Below are 6,622 nucleotides of genomic sequence, written 5' to 3'. Positions count from 1 at the left end.
AAAATATAAGCCTAACAAATATTTACTCTCTAAATTAGCAAATCATATCATAGTACTTATTTGTACAAATGACATTCTCATAGCCTTCTGGTGAGATAGCAATTTAGTACAATCTTTCTGTAAAGCAATTTTAAAATCTTTGTCAATAAAACTTCGAAATCTGTACATCTAGTGTTGCTGTGGATTCATGCTGAGAGGAGGAGCGTGGTGGGGGCAAGAGGCACGGAGTCACCACACACCGGGAGTCAGGTGAAAGCAGGCTAGAGGTGAGCAGCCCACAGACTCGTTTATTTCAGTTGCTACAGCAGCTTATATAGGCGAGGCAGCCAATCCGGTTAAGGGGTGGTTTATGCCATAATCAATCACTGCCTGTTGCCAGGCAGGCTCCTTTGCCAGGTGGGTTCCGAAGCCATTCCTGAGTAACTGACATTCACTTGCCAGTGGCCATCTTGGCACGGCCTTCTCATTCCACCACATTTCCCCCTTTTCGTTTATTTTTGAGCAACAGGAGGCATAATCCTTGGCTATACCATTGTTGACCCCGTTTCCATGTGGTCTCCATATGCAGCTGTGCCTGCCTTAGGTTGTCCCCCAGGGGAGCTTACCCATCATTGATTAACCAGCCCTCAAAATGGGAGACCACAGGAGTGCTTGCTCAGATGAGGGTAGGAATGAGGAACAATAGTAATCAGGAACGGAGTGACTGCACACAGGCTGTAGGCCATTTGAGTGGCTGACCAGAGCTAGTGGGGTATAAAGCTGTAGCAGATGTGTCTGTGGGCAGTTTCTCAAGGCAGGATGATAGAGCATCAGTTTGACAATCGGTAGCAGGTGCATCTGCTAACAAGGCAGTTCGCTCAGTCTTGTTCAGCTGGTTCTGGTTGGCTGTCAGTTGCAGGTTTGATGTTTCTGGCTGGTACCCAAATGGGCTGTCCTGCATTCTCTGAAAAGACACAAGCATAACCTCAGCCCTTGGTTAGCAGAAGCCTTTTTACAGGTGTTGGAATCCAGGACCTGAATTCTGCATCCACTTCGAGATTAACGGCAAACATGTGGGTGGGTTGGAGTTTAGCGGCTGCCCTGAGAGCCTAGGGACTGCCACAAATTGGGGATCCTCACTGGGTGTGGATGGGATGACTTGCATGGGTTATTGCCTCAAGGTCATCTAAGTTCATCCCTCGGATACTTGGGGGCTGGCTGACTAGGCACTGCTGCCTTGTCTGCTGTCATGTCATTTTCACTGTCAGAGTTCTCTCTCCCCAAGTCATTAACTGTTACCTGTGAGGCCTAGTATCAGTGTTTGTGTGCAGCAGCTTTAGTCACTAACTGCAAAGTTGTCATCTTATATTGGAATGCAGGTTCAGGTCCTGTCTGCTTTGCTTCCAATCCAACTTCCTACTGATTTGCTTTAGAAAGCATTCAAACATAGCCCAAGTATTTGGGCACCTGCACCCACATGGGACCTGGATGGAAATCATGGATCCTGGCTTCTGTCTGGCCTAGACCTGGTTTTTGAGGACATTTGTGGAGTGAATTGGCTGATGGAAGATCTCTCTCTCTCTCTCTCTCTCTCACTCCTTCTCTCTCTGTTGCTCTCTCTCTCAAATAAATAAATCTTTTTTTTAAAAACCTGTGCATCTTTTGATGCAGTAATTCTATTCATAAAAAGTAATCATCTAGTAACAATCAGAAATGTGAACAAAGATTTATACATAATGATTTTATCAATTTTTTTGTTGTAACAAGTTCTAAAAATTATCCAAATGCACAAAAGAGAAAAAATTCGCTAGCTTTCAATACGTATTAATTAAATGGAAAAATTTCATTTTGAACAAAAAGTAAAGATGTACCTAATTTCACTGTTTTTGTTTCTACCTACATATATTCATCTGTCACTTTTGCATTTACAAAATTAAAAATTGGAATAATATCTCAAAAACTTGACCCTTATTTATACTAGATTTTGAAAATAAATTATTTATTTGTTTTACAATTTGAGAAATGTTTTACGAAACAATAGTGTAAAATGTTGTTGAAGATTATGTTGAGAAAGGGAAAAGTTGGGGAGAATTATAAAATTATAAAATCCAAAAGGAAATCAAGGGTTTTCCATGTGATAGCTATTAACTGTTCTAGTCCAACAAATAAATTCAATTTGATTTTGCTGCTGATTATTTAGTTTAGCTAAAAATTGACTACCTTAGTTTATATGGGCTTCTGTAACACAATAAATCAGGTAGAGTTTTTTAAATCACAGGCAGTTATTTCTCACAGTTCTAGAGGCAGGGGTCTGCTATATCCACTGTTTGTTTGTTGAGGGCCTGATTTTCATTCATAGATGGCAGGTCCACACTGTGTCCTCAACATGCTGGATGATTGGCTGGGTTGAAGGAGCCACCCTTGGTGCCTTTAACAAGGCATAATCCCATTCATGAGGATGCCACTCTCCTGATCAAATTACTTCCCTGACATACCACTTTCTAATTCCATCAACTTTGTGGTTAGGATTTTTTTTTTTATAGTGATGACTTTTTCAAAAGATTTGTTGATGATTAACCAACTGATTTGAAAGGCAGAGTGACAAAGAAGAGGCGATATCGAGATACAGAGAAATCTTCAATCTGCTGGTTCACACCCCAGATGGCTGCAAAAAGCCAGAGATGGGCCAGGCTGAAGCAGAAAGCCAGAAACATCATCATGTTCTCCCACGTGTGTGGCAGGTGCTAAAACACTTGATCCATCTTCCACTGTCTTCCCAGGATCAGAAGGAAAATAGCCTGGACTAGAACAGGCACTCTAACATGGGATTCTTGCATGGCGAAAAGTGGCCTGCACTGATGTGCCATTGTTAGGTTTGTTAACACAAATCTGGGGGGCATGAAACAGTGTTGTGGCATAGCAGGTTAAGCCACCATCCCTGAAACTGTCATCCCATATGCATGTCAGTGGGAACTCCACTTGCAAACCAGTTCCCTGCTAATGGCCTGGGAAAAGCAGCAGCAGATCATCCAAGTGCTCGGTCCCCTGCCATCCATAAGGGAGACTCAAATGAATTTCTCAGCTCCTCGCTTCTGCCTGGTGCACCCCTGGCCATTTCAGCCATTTAGGAAGTGAACCACCAGAAGGAAGATTTTTCTCTCTGTAGCTCTGACTTCAAATCAATAAATAAATCTTTAATATATACATATATGCTTATATATATATATATATATATATATTTGAGGGAACACAAACATTAAAAACATAACATGGACATTTAGATGATAATGCTGATGATGACTTAATCAAAAGTTTAGTTTAGGGGACCAATAGCCACATTAGTGCAAACAAGTTTACTTGAGTCTAAAAAACCACCAGTACTACAGTCATGAGAAGCACCTAGATAATCACTGTAGAAAGTGTTTTCATGACGTATTTAAAAATAAATAACTTTAAATCAGTGTGTATAGAATGTTTGCTTGGTGCAGAATTTGATTCTAGCATTTTCTTACATGTTAAATAGAATATGCTGGGGAAGGCACTGAAAGCCACCCCTGCAGCATATCATATGGGCACCAGTTCAAGTTCTGGCTGCTCCACTTCCTGTCCAGCTCTCTGTTATGGCCTGGGAAAGCAGTAGAAGATGGCCCAAGTCTTTGGGCCCCTGTACCCACGTGGGAGACCTGAATAAGTTCCTGGCTTCTGGCTTCAGATCAGCACAGCAGCCATCTAGGAACTGAACCAGTGGATGGAAGACCTTTCTCTCTCTCTCTTTTTCTTCCTCTGCCTCTCTGTAACATTGACTTTCAAATAAATAAATAAATACTTTAAAAAATTAGAATATGATGTGTACTTTTGGTCTTATAAAGTATAATCCACAACTTAACATTTAAGTTCACTAAAGGATAAATAAGCTATCTAGATGGCAAGAAACTAGTTGGAAAAAAATATCTAGCAACCTGTTGAAGTTTTTCTCTAAACTACATAAACATTTAAATAAAACAAGTTAAATAAATGTTGCAGGTATTGTCCTCATGTTCAAAGAAGGCTATAAAAAGTGGTGATTTCTACACATGCACAGGGGAGGGCTGGCCTTCCTCCTCTTGGAGCGCGCTGACACGGTGTTCACATGATGCATGGAGGTTGGGCAGGTGGTGTATGTCTCCTTTGGCCTCATGCCGGGAAGCTAGTTGTGAATGTGGATGTCACTGATCAGAACAGGGCTTTCGTTGATGGACCCTGCATCCAGGTAAGGAGTCAGGCCACACCTTCCAATGCATGCTGCTGACCAACTTCATTCTCAAGTTTCTGTGCAGTGCCTGCCAGAAATACGTCCGAAAAGCCTGGGAGATGCAGACATCAATACATAATGGGCAGCCACAAGATGGGCCAAGAAAATTGACGCCAGAGAAAGGAAAGCTAAGATGGCAGATTTTGACCATTTTAAAGTCATGAAGGCAAGGAAAATGAGGAACAGAATCACCAAGAATGAAGTTTAGAAGGATCAGACAGTAGCTCTGCTGAAAGCATCTACCAGAAAAGCACCTGTTGCTAAGGGTAGCTGCAGCTGCTGATAAGTTTCCAGCAAAAAAGGACCACCGTGGGCAAGAAGGCTGCAGCCCAGAAGGCTCCGCCCAGAAAGTCACAAGCCAGAGGCAGTGACTCCTCCTAAACCTCAGAAGGGCCAGAAAGCTCCAGCCAAGACTGCACCTGCTCCAAGGGCATCTGTCAAGAAAGCATGGCAGGCTGTTATGAACGTAGTAAAAATTCTTTCTGACAAATAAAATAAATAAATTAATTAATAATGGTTAACATATTTAGGTAAGAAGCTAGAATACCTACAACTAAATACTTAATACTTTTCTGGTAGTTATTAATTATATAATTTAGGGAAATTCATTTAACACCTCTGTTTCTTCTTCAGTAAATGGGATAATAATGGTAGCTACATTTGATCATTGCTTTGAACATTCAATGAATGAACAAAATATAAAGCTTATAAAAATGTACCTGGGACATAGAGTTTAATTAATACTAACTTTAATTATTTTGGCCTCAATCCACACTCACTACATTCAGAGCAAATTTTCTTGAGTGAACTGTCTATACTGATTGATTCTTTCATTCATTCAAACACCATTTGTTGATCACCTAGCAATATGTATAATTTTGAAGGTAGATTTAGTCTAAATTCTGAGGAAACAATGACATATGCAAACTACTGTGGCCTCAAGCAATGAATAGTTTCATGATAGAGAGAAGGACCATGTAGCCACCAAACAGTTATGAAGAAGCAGAATGCACTGGCTGCAGCAGGAGACCAGACATGGGGCAGCAGATCCAGGTAGGGGTTAGTGTTAGAAGGGTTGGCTCTGGAAAGTTCATTCATATGCTGGGATTTGAAGAATGCACAGGATTGTCTTGGAAGATAAAGATTAAAAACAACTCTATGGAAGGAGTAAAATCTACAAAGGCACAGATGCAAAAGAGATTGTGATGTATCTGAGGAAATGTCAGAAAATTGTGTTGTCAAGAGTGCAAGATACAGGTTCAGGATAGAACTATGGGAAATCAAGGCTGTATAGCCAAGAAAAGATCAGTCATGAAGATCCTTTAAGTAAGGTGACCATGTAATTTACCACTCTAGCAAAATACACTTGAAAGTGAGAGGGAGAATATTAATAATTTTATTCTAAACACAGTCATAAACCAAGAATACCCCTAGTGACTTGGGATATATAGTGGTTCTAGGTTATGATTGCTCGTTTGTCATATTTTATCTTAACCTAGGTCTGTGTATGTGTCGGAAACTAAGACAGAACAGAAATATATGTGCTCACAGGTAAAGGACCACAAATACCATTTAAAGGAGATAGATATCCACAGTCCAAACCCAAAATGTCCATCCAGCATCCTTCCTGAAATAACTCTTTTCACTCATTATATTCTTTTTTGTTTCTTTTTTATTGTGTGTTTTAATACCTTTTTTTCAACTTCTTCCTTGAGCGTCTCTTCTTTTACATGATACATATTTTTCATTATTATTTATGAAAAATTTTTCTCTGGTTATTCTCCTAGAAAGAAGGCAAATATAACCCTCCTTACAACTTCAATTCTGTACATATTTTAATATATCTACGTTTTATTTCAATACTGAACACCCTTGATTTCATAATGTACATTTCAAATTTCTATGGTCATCATAAGGCCAGCGCCACAGCTCACTAGGCTAATCCTCCGCCTTGCGGCGCTGGCACACCGGGTTCTAGTCCCGGTCAGGGCGCCGGATTCTGTCCCGGTTGCCCCTCTTCCAGGCCAGCTCTCTGCTGTGGCCAGGGAGTGCAGTGGAGGACAGCCCAAGTCCTTGGGCCCTGCACCCCATGGGAGACCAGGAGAAGCATCTGGCTCCTGCCATCAGATCAACGCGGTGTGCAGGCTGCAGCACACCAGCCGAGGTGGCCATTGGAGGGTGAACCAACGGCAAAGGAAGACCTTTCTCTCTGTCTCTCTCTCTCTCACTGTCCACGCTGCCTGTCAAAAAAAAAAAGTTTCTATGGTCATCACTACTTAGATTTCTTGCATGCATGTCAAACTCAACATACCTAACACATAACTCATTTTATATCCCTGAAATCCTGTTCTT

General features: G+C 41.1%; 1 pseudogene; it reads left to right on the top strand.

Annotated features, from left to right (window-relative positions):
- The first annotated feature begins 4,115 nt into the window (after window positions 1–4,115).
- On the top strand, window positions 4,116–4,763 carry LOC100338246 (large ribosomal subunit protein eL14-like; annotated as a pseudogene).
- The last annotated feature ends 1,859 nt before the right edge of the window (window positions 4,764–6,622 follow it).

This window comes from Oryctolagus cuniculus, chromosome 7 (assembly GCF_051225735.1).
Source record: "Oryctolagus cuniculus isolate XC-2025 breed Fujian yellow rabbit chromosome 7, ASM5122573v1, whole genome shotgun sequence".
Lineage (NCBI taxonomy): Eukaryota > Metazoa > Chordata > Mammalia > Lagomorpha > Leporidae > Oryctolagus > Oryctolagus cuniculus.
Note: the sequence above shows the minus strand (reverse complement) of the source record. Positions and strands in the feature narration are given on the sequence as shown.